This window comes from Corvus kubaryi, unplaced genomic scaffold (assembly GCF_017639235.1).
Source record: "Corvus kubaryi isolate FWS band 111438036 unplaced genomic scaffold, C.kubaryi_AGA036_p1.0 37300, whole genome shotgun sequence".
Lineage (NCBI taxonomy): Eukaryota > Metazoa > Chordata > Aves > Passeriformes > Corvidae > Corvus > Corvus kubaryi.
This window is the reverse complement of record NW_024581093.1, coordinates 14,380,213-14,395,168: the sequence shown is the minus strand read 5'-3', so window position 1 is coordinate 14,395,168 and position 14,956 is coordinate 14,380,213. Positions and strand designations below refer to the sequence as shown.

Genomic DNA, 14,956 nt, shown 5'->3' with positions numbered 1-14,956 from the left:
TGTATTATCTTTTTCGGAAGGATAGCTAAGTGAATTAAGCACATGCAATACTTATCTTATCACTGTCCAGGCTAACTTATACTTTATTGATTTATAGTGCCCTTCATAAGCACAAAGGTGTTCTGCACTGTTTTATGCCCATGGAGTGCTTCAATCGCCTTTGAAATGCTGCCCCTTCTGTCATTAATTTGCTTTCATACTTGATTGTGCCCAGAGACAACTGCTGGCTCAAAGCAGAGTCTTCAAACCCTTTTCAGGATTCCTTATCACAGGCTGGACAAGTCATAAGAGGCCAAATCCTGGAGTCCTTCCCAAGCACTGCTGGACTTTGGGAGCCCTGCAGCACTCCAGAGTAGCATGTTGAGTGTTTAGTCCTGGGCATGACTCCGGCTCAGTGCCTCTGCTCTGTGACATATTGACTTGTTCCTTGCTAAGTCGTGTTAAACTGCAAAGGGGAAGTGGTGGAGCCACAAGAAGGAGATGTGTATAATCCCCCACAGGGTCCACACAGATGCAGGAGGGGCTAAGATTCCTGCATGATCTTCCCAATTTCTGCTTCTGTAAAAAAGAAAGGGGCAATCTGACTCCTGGGGCAAATTTAGTTCTCATCCCAGGAAATCTGTCACTGAAGTCAGTGGGTGTTTTGCCTGAATAAGTATTGAGTAAAGACTGAAGGCTTTGGCCTAACATTTATATCAAATATGGCCTTCCCAAATTCATTAATTCCAGTTTTAAAATTATATTGTCCATATCTCTTTTTACTGTCCCTGACCCCTTTTGCACACTCTCACCATTAACACTCCCAGTCACAGATATCTCAGAATGTATTCCATCATCAGTAATACATTCAACCTGACTCATATTCATAACCCACTCCAAGTTACTGGTATGAGGAGCATGGCCATGGGTTACTAAACACTGGATTTATAAAATGTGAAGAAAGAAATATGCTGCACTTAAAAGTATCAGAGCACATTTTGCAGTGTGCTTGATCTTTTACACGTGGTCTCGTGCCACAGTCTGCATTAAAAGCAATTAATAATATCGACTCCTGTGTGAGGAGCACTGGTGGATTTTACCTATTCTATATATTTTACTTTTCATGTGATGATGAATAAATTAATCCCATTAATATTTAATTAACTTTAAGTTGAAAGGTGACATCTAACTTAGCCAACTTACTGTTCTGTAGCTAGTTTAACTTTGGATCATGTGATTTTAATTCTTTCCGTATGACCAGGTGACTAAAGGAAAAAAAAAAAGAAAGGGAAATGCACAGATTAATTTCATTCTTTAACCTTCCTAATGCATCTGCTTGCTTGCATCGAGTCGCAGACAGCAGATCATCACATGATTTATAGTAGTGACCGCTGCCTGCATCTCTCAGGCTAATGACACATACACTAAAGTCATTGATTTGTATGAATAGCCTCCGCTCTTCATTTATCACAATTTAATGTAAGAGTTTGCAATGCAGAAAAAAATTTCACATGGGAAGCATGGCCCCACAGGCCTGACCGCTAAGCAGTTATGAATCATTTGCTGCCTTTTAATATATAGACTGTTCTATTCCTGAAAATGCCCTGTAAGGTCGTGTTTCTTTACAGAACACCATTACAATTAAGAACCAAAAGTAGATGTTTTAAGATAAACTATATATGAAGCATGGCAAATTTAAACCATTGTTAGCACTTCCATTTTCTCTTTTTTTTAATGCAACATAAAAAGCCAATTTTATCATTGGTGTAAGCAGGGACAATCCATTTAACTTTAGCAGAGTTGTACCTGGTTTTGTTAATCCAAATCTGGCCCATAAAGCTTATTGATCTGCCTGTGTAGTACACAGAACTCCAATAAGAATGCTGACCTAAAACTGGAGAAACACTATGAACAAGTAGGATTTGGCAAATAATTTTTTCCACAAGATAAAAAAAATTCAAGTTTAAGTTAGAAGAGAATTCATAGTTTTGCAAACATATTCATTAGGGAAACTTAGAATGGTCATATTTGATTTTTTTTTTTTTTTTAAATTAAGCCAGTACATTGGGGGTTTTTTGTCCTTTAACAACAGTTGAAAATCTCTATTAATTCTAGCTCCTACATTTTTTGGTGTCATAATTTTAAAGGGATGTGAGAATTCAAATGTAAATTAAAAGAAACCTTTATTTTTATTATATTTATTAGTATAAGTATCATCCAAGCCATTAGTTCAAAATTATAACAATAAAGAAATAATTACATCCTTAGTAGGTTCACAAAGCAAAAATGAAGTACAAGATGTCGATTTCTGATGTATTTATAATAGAGTGAAAAATAACAAAAAGGATTTAACTCTGTTTTCCTTATGTAAGAAGAATGATAACATTAATAATCAAGCACAGTATTTGAAACAGAAAAGAAAACCTGCTTTTTTTAGTCTTATACCATCTACTGAGATTGTATACGTATGATCATTGTTGACTGTAAAAGATGTTGTGTCTTCCTGGGGACAACTCTGTGTATAGAAATTAAAGGTTTAGCTGTTGGGGGTTTTTTTTTTTAAATATGAGACCAAAAGCCTATCAGTGTTTTGGAGTTCTAAATACAATCTTGCTGGTCACAAAATCACTGTTTTCACTGGAGAAGGCAAACTGAAGGCGTGTTTGTGGTTCCAGAAATAGGTACTTAACAAACAACGACACTAACTTCTTCGGGGAAATATGTACCTTATGTTCCAATACTTGCAGCCTGCAGTAAGGAGACAGTATCTTGCAGAAGTCAGAGTTCACCTGATATATTTTCTTTTTTCTCAGGTGAAAAAATCATGAAATGAAGGGAAAATATATGCAGTATCGCAATACACAGGAACCAGGTATCCCAAGCATTTTAAACTCTTGCCTTTCTTTCATAAATGTTAAATACTGTTAAATTCTAAAGTGTTTGGCAATGTTTTTAGATGTGCAGAAGAAGTGTGATAAAGCTTCTATTGTGTCAGCCACTGACACTGCCAAGTTATTTTCCCTTAAAGATACACTTTGTATGCAAATGTGTTTCAAAGATTGAAAACTATGAATTTTCTGAATTTTCTTCTTGTATTGCTTGACAGGGACCATGTGTTAGACTGCCAATATTCAACGGAAAGAAAAAAAGGAGGATTTTTAATGATGATGCTGAAAAATTTTGCATTTTGTCTTTAGATATTTTTGTGTAACCAATCTTGATTTTTTTTTTTTGTTAAGTGTGTAATTCAACCAATTCCCAGCACAGCATGGGGTGAAATGCAGAAAAAACAAAGTAAAAATTGATCTAGAAGAACTTCAGCTATTGATAAAGCAGGTAAGCATAATGACAAAGCCTCACGTCTCCCAAACTTCAGACATTTTTAGTACGGATCTGTTGTTATCACAATAAATCATTGTGGTGAACCTTGGGATGAATCAGTGCAATTTAAGAACATCAGTCACCCTTTTAAACATTCCAAAACAGTTGTGTTTGTACAGTCTGTCATTCAACAGACCTTGCCATTTTTTGTTGCATTTGGAAGAGGTCAAGTAGGCCTGGTGCAAAGCTGGCCCTTGGTGAGGGTGTCCTCTGGCTTTTCCAGGAGCTCCAAAACACTAATCTTTACACCTGAAGTAGTGGCAGAGGTTTTCACTCCAGAGCTGAGGCCAGGACTTCATGATAAGGTTCTACACTTCCTCAACAGGAACAAAATATTTCTCTACTCATTTCTAGTAGGAAGATGACATTTATCTCCCATGGATATTGAGATGTTTAATGTTCTGACTTGTTAAGCTGTCGTGCCAGGAGTACTTTTATACATGGCTACTATCTGTGTAGTAATTTATTGTTTTTGTTTAAAATACATCTGCAGTTTTAAAGCTTGCATTCAGTATTTTTCAGATAGAAGTGAGTCTGGTTTTCGTTTCAGGATGTGGCAGTACTTTGCACAGATTCTTTAGCTGCTGTAAGTGTAATGTATTAAATTGTTTACATACACAGTTTATACACTCATATTCATGGAAGACTGAAAATTATGTCAGAAAACTGTAGAAGAAAATATTGAATTTTGCTGCAGTGTTAGGAAGTAGTGACAAATGCCCCAACATTTATGCATGTTTTATACACCTTTTTACTCTGCCATTCACTGCAATAATGTAGTTCTAGTCCATTAGTAACTGCCACCTCACATGTTGTAACTATAACTTCTTGGTAAACAATTCAAGAAAAATCCCTAAAATTAGAGAGAACCTATCACAGCCTGCAGCATCTTATTCGCATATGTAAATATATAAACAAATATTGTTCTACTGCAAGAGAATGTGCTTCAAAAAGGAACTTAATACAGGTCTGAAAGAAAATATAAATATAAGAACTGGGGTAGGGTTGGATATTTTGACTTCATGCATAAGTTTGATATGAGACACCTGCTTAGTTCCTAAACTATCTAAAAGGCAGTGTGGAAGCAGGATAAGCCTTCCATATTTTTTCAAGATTATGGCCTTTTATCTCTATGGGGATGTGCCTAGCACATTTCTCAGGCTTCTGAAAAATAATAATAATGACATAATGTAGAGTTCTGGGACTTGGGAGATCCAGGCAGGCAGCCTGATCTTATTGTTGAAGAAACAAGTGCCAAAACTCTCTATGGGCTTCTGTGAGAGCGGCGTTTGCATTTGGAGTTAAAGTTGAGTGGATGTTTTGTTTCCTGGAAGAATTTATTATTTCAAAATGCAATTGTGTTCTGGCTGCCAGGAAATAAATATATAGCTGTAACTGTTTTTTAATAGAACGGTATATGACATCTGCATATTCTTAGCTAGTGGAGCTCTGAGGTGGCTTCTGGAAATGTGAGTGTCATGCTCCAAAATACTTTCTCCAGGGCAGTCTGCTGTGTAGCAGCCCTGAAGGAGGTGAAGCCAAGGCTTGGGGCTCTTCCAGCTCTCTCCCAGCCTGGCACAGAGCTGTCCGGGAAATGGGTGAGAAAATTTCAAGGCAGCCAGTGAGATGTGAACTAGCGCAGTGAGTGTAGCAAATGGTTAAGTTTAAAAGCACTTTAGAATTGCATTGAAGATCTGATATCCAGATTCTGGGCTGCATCTGGCCTGTGGTTACCACAACTTGAGAGAGAGGGGCTGCTGAAAGCAGCTGTGGGCTGAGGGTGACCTCAAAGGCACCCGTCAGCCCAGTCACCTGTGCCTGGTAATTGCACAGGTAAATGAAGAGTCTTGACCACACACTTTTCAGAATGAAAAGCTGCACCAGATGGATCCAAATGAATCCTTTAGGCTGGAAAAGACATTTAGGATCTTAAGGTGTGGTTGGTTTTAAGTTATTGTCTGTGTGCAATTAATAATGCAAGTTTTAGTTTGTTTGTCCCATGTATAGTGGAGCAAGATGTGAGAAAATTCTACAGGAGAGGGTTTGTTGTAGTTAGTGCTGACAGTACATTAATTCAGGCTGCTGAATAAAAATGTGATCGTTTTGTAGCATTTCCATGTAGCCTCCATGAAATAGGATATGCTTCACTTCCTAGTCTGAACTGTAGTCCCTTCTTGTCACCCTTCACTTTGGAGGTGGCTGGAGTTCATAGTAGGTTTGTGACTCAAGATCATGCATAAATGTAGTGCTGTGAAAGATTAGTTCAGTGCTTGTTAGAAAATACTAACAGAACAAGCAAAAGGGTAAAAGAAGTTAAAAAACCATAAAACCTTCTTTGATTTTAATTCTTTGGGATCTTTAGAACAAAAGCAGAGCAGTGTATAGCCCTTCATCTTCATAAAATGATCTAGTCTATATGAACATTCTCTTTGAGTTCAGGTTCACGATGTTACTTCTGAAAGTATTTCCAGAGCTGCAGCATGGCTATTAGACATTACTGTTAATAGTAATGAGGATAATAGGTCTATAAACTGTGGTCCATCAACATTAACTTTGAATTTTCTAGAGTTTGGTATGATGTTTAAAATGTTCTTATCACCTTGGTATCTGAGCATCATGAAGCAATTATAAATTTATTTTAATTTTGTGTTTAAAATACTTAATAAAAATCTTCACAAAGCACATTGTTTAGCCAGAAGATTGGAATATTTTCCTTTTCATCAGTTGCATTCTCTTGGGTGTATCTGTCTCAAATGTCTCTCCTGAGAATGAACACCAGAGGGTTTAGATTTGTGTTAATTATTTGAGACTTTCAGAAACCCCTATTATTTACTTGGTAAATGTGTATTTCTCTAAGATTATGATCATTTTGGCTTTTTTTCCCCTCCTTCTTTCTGTGTTTTTCATAACATTATAATTATTCTTGTCATAGGTTCTTATTACTTTATGTCTGGGTACCATTGGTTCCCTAAAGCAGCAGTTCTAAAAAAGAAAAGGTTTTTTAAAACAAAAGAGCCCAAATTTTAGCCCTGATTCAGTGAGGCACACAGCCATTTGGCTGTTTCCAGGCACATGAGCGTATTCAGCCAGCTGGATTAACCACATGCCCATGGGCAGCTCTGCCATGCTCATGCCATCTCTGCTTCAGTCTTGTGCTGCTGTGGTGATGCAGCTTCCAAGCTGCTGCTGGCTGGATTCCAGCTGTGTGGCTCCACACGCACGCACAGCTGGGATGCAGCTGGCTGCACCTGACTACCTGGGCCTGCCCTGAGGCACAGCGGCACTCGTGCAGCCTGTGCTGCTCCAGCTCCTAGGCTGTTCCTGAGAAAGTTATCTTGACCCACCTAAATGAATATTTGACAGCACGTCACAAGTAAGCAGTGCCATGCCCCGACTGCCCTTCAGGCTTGCTTGAGTGACAGTCTAGGCAGGGCATTTCACAGAAGGAGGGAGACTGTTGAGATGTGCCAGAGACATCTAGAAGTGAGCTCTGTCCTGATTCCATATCAGATTCTGCAGGACAGTATGTGGACAATCATCACACAAGCTGTACAATAAATAGAAGAGCTCCTTAATTGAGCCCAGAGTAAAGAGGGAGATGTGATTTGTAATGGGGAACCTGTATTCATTGTTTCCTTTCTCTGCTCCTACAGCTCACAGGATTCCCTCTTGCAGTATGAGTAGGGATATATGGAAACTGATATTTTTCTGTGTTGCAGAAGAGGAACATAGAGAATTTTCATGGGCCAAACCTATTTTGCTATTTCTATAAAGCAAACAGTCATTGTAAAATACCTATATGTTACTGAATTTATTTAGGTTTCTACTTCATATAGGTTCTAGGTTTTTTTTGTTCAGTGCTTAGTTCTCCTTCCTCTAGTTCTTAGCTGTGTGAAGAAATAAGTTCCCAAGAATATTCAGGATAATTAATCTTTACAATGACAATTTCTTTCTATATGGTTCTATTTTGTCTCAAAAATACTACAGAACTCTGTCCTAAGGGATAGTATCATACCTTTCTTCACTTTGTTTGTACACTGTCCTCTAATAGATGTTATTATCTGTTGTAAATTTTTTACTGAAATAGTTAACTTTGTCAATTTTTTCTTTTAGGAAAATGCAAGTCACAGCAGAACTTTGTCCCTAACATTTAACTACATCAGAAACCTATTTCTATAAAAAATGTTGAATCTGTGCATTAATTTCCAAATTCTAAAGATCAACCAAAACCAGTGTGTATTTTTCCAACAACTTTTACAAGCAGTCGCCAAGTTGAATTTGCTATTATGATTATTATAATTATATGGTTGATTAATCCTTGTCTGAAAAAAACCCACTTGGAAGTATCAGCAGTTTTTCACATTTTAGCATGGGGTAGCGTTGTCCAAGAGAGCTGGGCAGAGGAATTTCTATTTAGCAGGTGTTACTCTGGAGCAGTAAGATGTCACAGGAGAACAAGTAGAAAGAACACAAACCCTACCAGCCCTGGCAGTGGCAATTCCCTTGGGAGCAGTAACAGTTTGACAGTCCCTTCTCAGCCCATCGTGACCCCAGCCCTTCGTTTCTCCTGATATTTGCCAGCCCTGGCTCTTGGGTGGCCATGTGGTCACTAGATCACAACATTTGCTCAGCTGAAATGCCTGTTCTCTTTTTTCCACCCCAGCTTGTCTCTATACCAGTCCTTCACTATTTCCTTCCTACTGCAATTTTACCCTAGTCTTTTCCCCAAAAAACTGCTGCAAATGCTTAAAAACTGTGAACATGTAATAGATTTCAGAATATGTCATAAACTACCTGTGAAAATAAAAACACATGAGCTGAATCAGTGATTGTTATTTACAACTATTTGATCCTCTGTTGTCGTGGCTATTTAAAAATAGCCATCAATAAAGGAAATAAAAAACATTTGGTGCTCCTTTTCAAAGTTCATGATCTGTATATCCTGCTTGCTGAAAAAAACCCTAAAAATCCCAATCTATTGTAGTTTTAAAAGTATTTGTTGGGTTAGTAGTTGGACAAGTGCTGCAGAAGTGATGAATATTGTGATACACTATCAGTTGTTTTTATAGCCTCTGCTCAGGATATTTCCTAAAGGTTTAGAGTCCCAGTCTGGAGTCTGGAAATACTTAATGGAAAATAAGAAGAGAACCAAAATACAAACCAAACCAAAACAACAAGAAAAGAGAGGCAAAATATGTTCTGCTACATAGTGGTTGGTACTAGAAGGTTTGATTGACACCTGGTCTGTTGAGTTCTTAGAAAAATCAGGGAAGACAGTTGTAGCAAAAATGTATAGAAAAAATTTTATTCTTTCACAAAATACAAACACTGCAATGAAATCAAAATCTGTCAAACAGCCAGTCTCCCTAAACTGTTTGGGAATGCTATCTGAGATAAGTTACTCAGCAAGGTACAGTTTTGGAGAGATAATGATGTATTTTTCTTATGTCTTTGGGTTTATATCTTTTTATAGTTTCTCCTCTGTAGTCTGATACTTGACTACGGTAGGTCTCCCTAGGCCCTACCCATAATCTCTTCACTGCTTCCTTCCCGCCACAGTTTTTGTCAATTCTGCCCATAAATCCCCGTAATCTCATCTCCTCTTTTAGACTTGACTGTGTCTTCCGCTATCCTAAAACAATCTTTACTGAGCCTGTGTTCAGTGACTAAGTTGGCCTCATTTCCTCTGAAAGCATTAAAGGACAGGACAGCTTCATTTCCATTTTACAGGAGCGTTACGAAGTGGTGGTCACCTGGATAAGAAGAACATGTAACAAGATTTTGAAAATATTGAAGACTGTGGTCATTCTCTCTGAGGGGAAAGCAAGCTCATCTTTCTCTTGACATCAAGCATAGCATGGGGAAGCAGTGATACAATTCTCTGTATCCTTCTGCCTGTTTTGATGAGGTTGCATATGAATCCATCATGGTTTGTTTTGCTAGTGATCAAACCTCTTCTAAGAACTGTATAGACAGACTTATGTGTAGCAAAATTAAGCACTTTGAAGATTTTCTTAATTAACTTCCCCCCTTCCCCCAAGAGACTCATCTTTTTTCATCTCCTCGATGAAGAGAATAAAAGAATAGGTTTTCTGGCCCCTGGCCTTTTCTCTTACCAACCTGAAGACAAGAAACTCAGGTGCCATTTTACTGTCCAATATTAACTGTTAGGGAAGTGCTGAGAAGGTGAATTAATTGAGTGTGGGCTGCAGCTGAGTTGAATAACATCACACACTGACACATACTGTTCATTAGATTTCTTGATGCCAAGGTGGTTTCTGCAATAATGGTACCCATGTTTTAATCTTATCTCTCAGGCTTGGGGAAGGAAGATAAAGCACTCTGCTGTGTAACTGAACTGCTTCATAGGTGCTAGAGTCCTGAGAAATGTTCTTAATACCCTTTCCAATGGCTCTAGCACATCTTAAATTGCGTTATGAGAAATTCAGCTTAAATTTCATCACTCCCAAGGCACCTGGTCATTTGCGAAACCAGGTTGGTGTACATCTATTACATAGATTAAAAAACAACAAATAAAATGACTAAGTAAGTTTGGGTGTATATAATTAACTACAAGGATATTGCTCATTTTCATTTCCCTTATAAACACTTCCTATATTTTCTTTGCTTTAAATGCAGAACCCCTTAAAGGGGTGGGGGAAAAAAAAATCAGTTCTCACCCACTGTTCTGAAAAATGGATCCTGTTCTCTTCCTGTGGCACTGGGTAATGCTTGTCTCAGTTGCTCAGCATGATGCTGTAATGGAAGAACTGTTTAGACTGAAGCTCCATCTGCTTATCAGCGAGAGGCTGCAAGCCTGATGCCACACTCCAGTGCGTCTGTTGGTGTGGAGAGAAGGCTCTGCAATGGTGTGTGGGAGGACCAAGAGTCATGGTAATGAAAGTAATGCTGAATGAAGGGGCTGCAGCAAGGTAGAGCCCTCTCTGTGATATTCGGGTTGGCAGACTGGAGTAGCAGCCCCTCTGAGTAGGTGTAGAGTGAAGCAGCAGCTGCTTCTCACTGTAGTGGGCAGCAATCGGACTAAGTTTGGGTGGAGGTGTGGTAAGAGGGACTTGTATGGGATGAGATAAGATCTGGCTTTACTTGAAGATAAAGAGTGAGAGTTTGGCAAGACACATATGCATATATGGAATACAACAATTCAAGATCTATGACTTTACAGAAATTTGAGTAAAGCAGTTTAGTAAGATGAGACCATGTTAAGGGACCGAAGCTGACTGATATGGGACCTGGAGAGAGAATAACCTGTCAGAGACAGTGAAGGTACAGCAAGGTTATGTGGGAAAATAAGGGACATCTTGGAAAATTCAAGGTGTGAAGGAGGGAGACCGAGTGTGTCAGTCAGCTGTGCGGAGTCTGGAAGAACAAAGAGCTTTGGAGCAAAGGCAGTAGATGAGGAACAGTGGGCAGGGGAAAAGCTGTCCTATACTCAGCATCCCTGGCATGTGGGGTTGACCACGTACCCTCTGGGTGCAAAGGGTGAGTACAGTGGTTTTATAGCTGCTGAGGAAAGGGATAGAAGCAGTACAAACATGTTGCAAAGGATTTATTTGGGCCCTTCCACATTTTTGGGAGTGAAAGGCTTTGCACAATGCCTAAGTAGACGTGGTTCTGTGATGTGTCTTCAGTGTCCCAGGGAGGAAAGGAAGACTGAGTTTCAGCTGTAAAAGATACTTTTAGAGAACCTCACAACTAGGAGATCAAATTTGTCCTTCCAAAGGACCCAATATTGCAAGCAACCAGTACCTTGTAACAATATTACTTTTGTAGGATGTTCTTAAGATGCAAGTCTTCCTACTGTAATTCTTGTGTAACAAACCTAACTCAGACTGGGAGATTTTTTTCTGATTTTAGACCAACTGATTTTCTATATTTGAGGTGAGAGAAGAAGTATTTTAACGTTTGTTTACAAGAAGTGCAGTATTATTTAAATTCTACAAAGTTAAGATATGACTATTTGTGCAGAATTTCCTGCTGCTACCCTATTCACCCTTATTTCACAGTAGTGCATTTGGTAACAAAGATAAAACTTGCACAGACTTCCTACTCCTTGTCTTGTCTCCACCAATCTTGTGGCATTGTCACAGGCACTACTATCCTGTGTGTCACTCCACCTCATTCTGTGCTTTCCCACTCTGCAGATAACAACTGGTCTCCACTGGGATTGATTTACACATTAAACATTAATTATTTTCCTGTCCTTAGTTATGCAACATTACTGTGCTTGGCCAGCAGCGAGATGTGGGGAAAACTTCAGTGCTTGGGCCTGGCGTATTTCTGCTTCTGGTGTCAGCCCTCCCGGGTAGTGGCAGGAAACAGTATCTCCCAAACCTGTCAAATCTATCACTCTTCTAGTTCAAATGCTGACAGGCCTTGGTAAAGCGCACTTTAAACAGATCTGTTCTCTGTCACTGCCATGACAGTAATACATGAATCCACAATCACAATGATTTTAGAAACAGACAGACAACATGAACTATAAAAGCCTGATCCTGTTAGAGTTTTCTTGGATGAGTATTTTAAAGGGAATATTTTTGTGCTAACATTTTTGAGAGTATTGCATGTCTCTGATCCTGAATCTCTTGTTTCTTTTGGATGTCTTGATTCCTTATCTTTACTCTTCAAATATTCTTCATTTTTCTTGTGGCTACCTCAGTCTATTTGCTAGAACTTCAAAGCCTTTTACTGAAGATGTTGCCATGTTGTATCTAGATATCCAATACTGTGATCAATCGCTAGCCCCCCTCCACTGAGCTGAATGCCAAAGTCACAACATATGTTGTTTGAAAGAAGGAGGCATTTATTATCTCACTGGACATTAAAGATAGAACCATATTTACTGTAAGAAGAATCTGATGGTAGAAGAAGCCTGTGAATGCTAATAACATCTCATAATACAACTAGGCTGGAGATTAGTGATGCCAACAATATCTGTGAGCGTGGATGGCCGATTGTGTGTGAAATTTCTTATTTGACTGTGTAGTAATGCACTTGAAGCACTAGCTAAGTCCAAAAATGTGGGGTTTTCTTATTCTCTGGTCCACTGTACACTGTTCTTAATAGGCATAGTCTAATCTTCTGGGCTGGTTTTTTGACCTGAATATAAATATTGTTAACATATGTTGCAAAATGACATTTCTGACTCTTGAATGACCAAAGGAGATAAGTTTCTGTTTGGGTCAGGAAGAACTGTTTTGCCATCCACAATCTCATGAGCTGGGTGTTTACCCTACTGGGCCTTAGTGATCTACCGTAGTAGGTTAGTAAATACTAATATTTATCTTTAACAGAGCTGATACCAAAGCTTCATGAGTAGGAATTATGTCTCATTATGTTTTCTGAATTTTCATAGTTCTGTGTGAACTGTTTCTGATGTTGCTGAGGATTTGTTACCTTGAACTGGATGTGTTCAATATGGGCACCCTAATGGCCAGATTTAATTTTCTCACTTTTCTGAAAATGTTTCTTTGGGTTTGAACATTGAGAGCAGAATGCTTCAAGTACAGGGGTAATTTCGCTCTGAGCATAATATGTTCAGAGGGCTATTGGTTCAAAAAAAAGTTGTGGATTTGTCTAAAATTTCAAAGGATCCTTTAAATTTCTCTCTATTGCATTCTGAAGCTTTTAGAGTTTTTTTTTCTGTGACTGTCTAGGCACCAAGTTTGAAATTCACCCTGGCCACAGCAAGAGGCAGGCTAATGTCCATATAAAAATATTTAACATTATGGAGTCATTGGTAATAGCATTACCATTGTTACCAAAATGTTAGTTGATTCCATGTATCTATTGCATCTCAGGCTCTGTGCAGAGGTTGGCACATTTCTCTCTTCATGTATAATGCTAACTTTTCACAAACAAGATTAAAAGAGTTATTGAATTACATTTCTTTGCTATTTTCTCCAAGTTGCCTTAAAATTTTAAGTATGTGGAATATAATTACCAAAGGACTATCAGTAACATTTAAGTTTCTAGTGGGTAAGCAAATCTGGCTCTTCCATAATGTTCAGGTGCATAGCTCTTATGAGATGAAGGCATAAGTAAATTGTCAGTTCCTTTGATACCATAATGTTTCCCTAATGGAACCATGGAACAACATTAGACAGGTTTCCCAACACCTCCCAGAAGGCTGGATAAAATACATTTTCTCACTATAGTCTTCTCCAGGTTTTAATATGAACTCTTTTTCCTGTAGTACCAGTAGCCTATATGCAGTGTTTTCACCCCTTTACAGACTGATAATGAGTGAATGTTCATGTGGTCTGTTGCACAACACTAAGCTCTTATTTCACTGTCTGCAGTTATGTTCAGTAAGTACAATATGAACATCATCTCAATTAACAGAGTACCTTCAGGGCTTTTCTTAGCCAACTATTCTAGCACGCTTGTCCATACTGTCATCAGCACCTAATCAACTAATGATGGCTGAAAATGAGGAAGGCCAATCCCAATAAATCCAAAGGATAGTAATTTTTCTCTTTTAATGCCCTTCTCCCTCCTTCTTCCTTCTTCCTACGGCACATTGCAGTAAATTAATGTCATAGTGGTTATTACAGTAGCGCTGCTATGGCAAGTATTCAAGCAACGATCCTCGAATATTTTACCTCAGCATTTATTTGTCCATAAAATAAAATAGGATTTATTGCAGTACTCTCTGGTTTGAGGACTGCATGGACAGCAGCTGTGACAACTCCTTATCTCCACTGCAGGTAAAGATATAGGGCATGTTTCCCTGAAGCTAAAGAGAAACAAGGAATGTGGAAGTCAGTCAGCTACACGACCACAGTGTTACACAAATTGGTAAAATAAATAAATATAAGCATTAAAAAATCCTCCTTTGTACCTAATAAGAACTCTAAGAAAAAGCATTCAGTAATTTTGTCCTTTAAAGGTCTCAGTAAATTAAGAGGGTATTCATTGCTTTGTAGATTGCTGTGTCCAAATCAGATATAGGATTTTGAGATTGAAAGATGGAAAGATAAATGTGAGGAATTATTGTTGCAAGCCCAATTCAGACAGAGCATAAGAGAAGGAATTAGAAAAAAAAAAAAAAGGTCTTGGTCAATACAATTTTACAGAGGTTTATTGTTAGCGTTGTTCACGTAAAAAATAGATGGTTTTGACTACTTAAAAGGCTCCACCTTAAAGAAAAAAAGCTCCCAGATTATAAAACATAGGTTCTGAAGCCAACCCTGTGGAGATGCGACTGCTGGCTTAGAGATATTCATATTTTCAGCTGCATGTAAATTTCTGTGTGTCATTAACATCTCTGAGCTCTGTAATTAGGTCTCTCCTGATCTGGTTATAGTTTCTGTACATTATAAGTATGTAAGCCTCTCCAGGGAAGCACAAGGCCAGCCTTACAGGGCTTCCCCTTTCTGTTCCACAATTTTGCTCTTATCTTTAGCAAGTACATCCTAGCAACTGCTTGCTTCGAGGTTACAGTGAGATCCCAGTGAAAGGCTATAAAGCATTATCAGTCTTTGCCAGCACAAGTCTCTACCACTACACCAAGGCTAGAGCACCTCCTTCCTTCGTAAACTCTCGTCTTTTCCCTACCTGGCACTCTTCATTTTAA

At 38.5% G+C, this 14,956-nt stretch overlaps 1 long non-coding RNA gene across 1 annotated transcript in view; it reads left to right on the top strand.

The window, feature by feature from the left end:
* The window catches only part of LOC121664345, an 80,842-nt gene that overhangs the window by 16,735 nt on the left and 49,151 nt on the right, over positions 1-14,956 (top strand). The window contains exons 2-3 of the long non-coding RNA XR_006015962.1: positions 2,793-2,851; positions 3,219-3,315. This is a non-coding gene — a long non-coding RNA (uncharacterized LOC121664345). The remainder of the gene's footprint in view (positions 1-2,792; positions 2,852-3,218; positions 3,316-14,956) is intronic.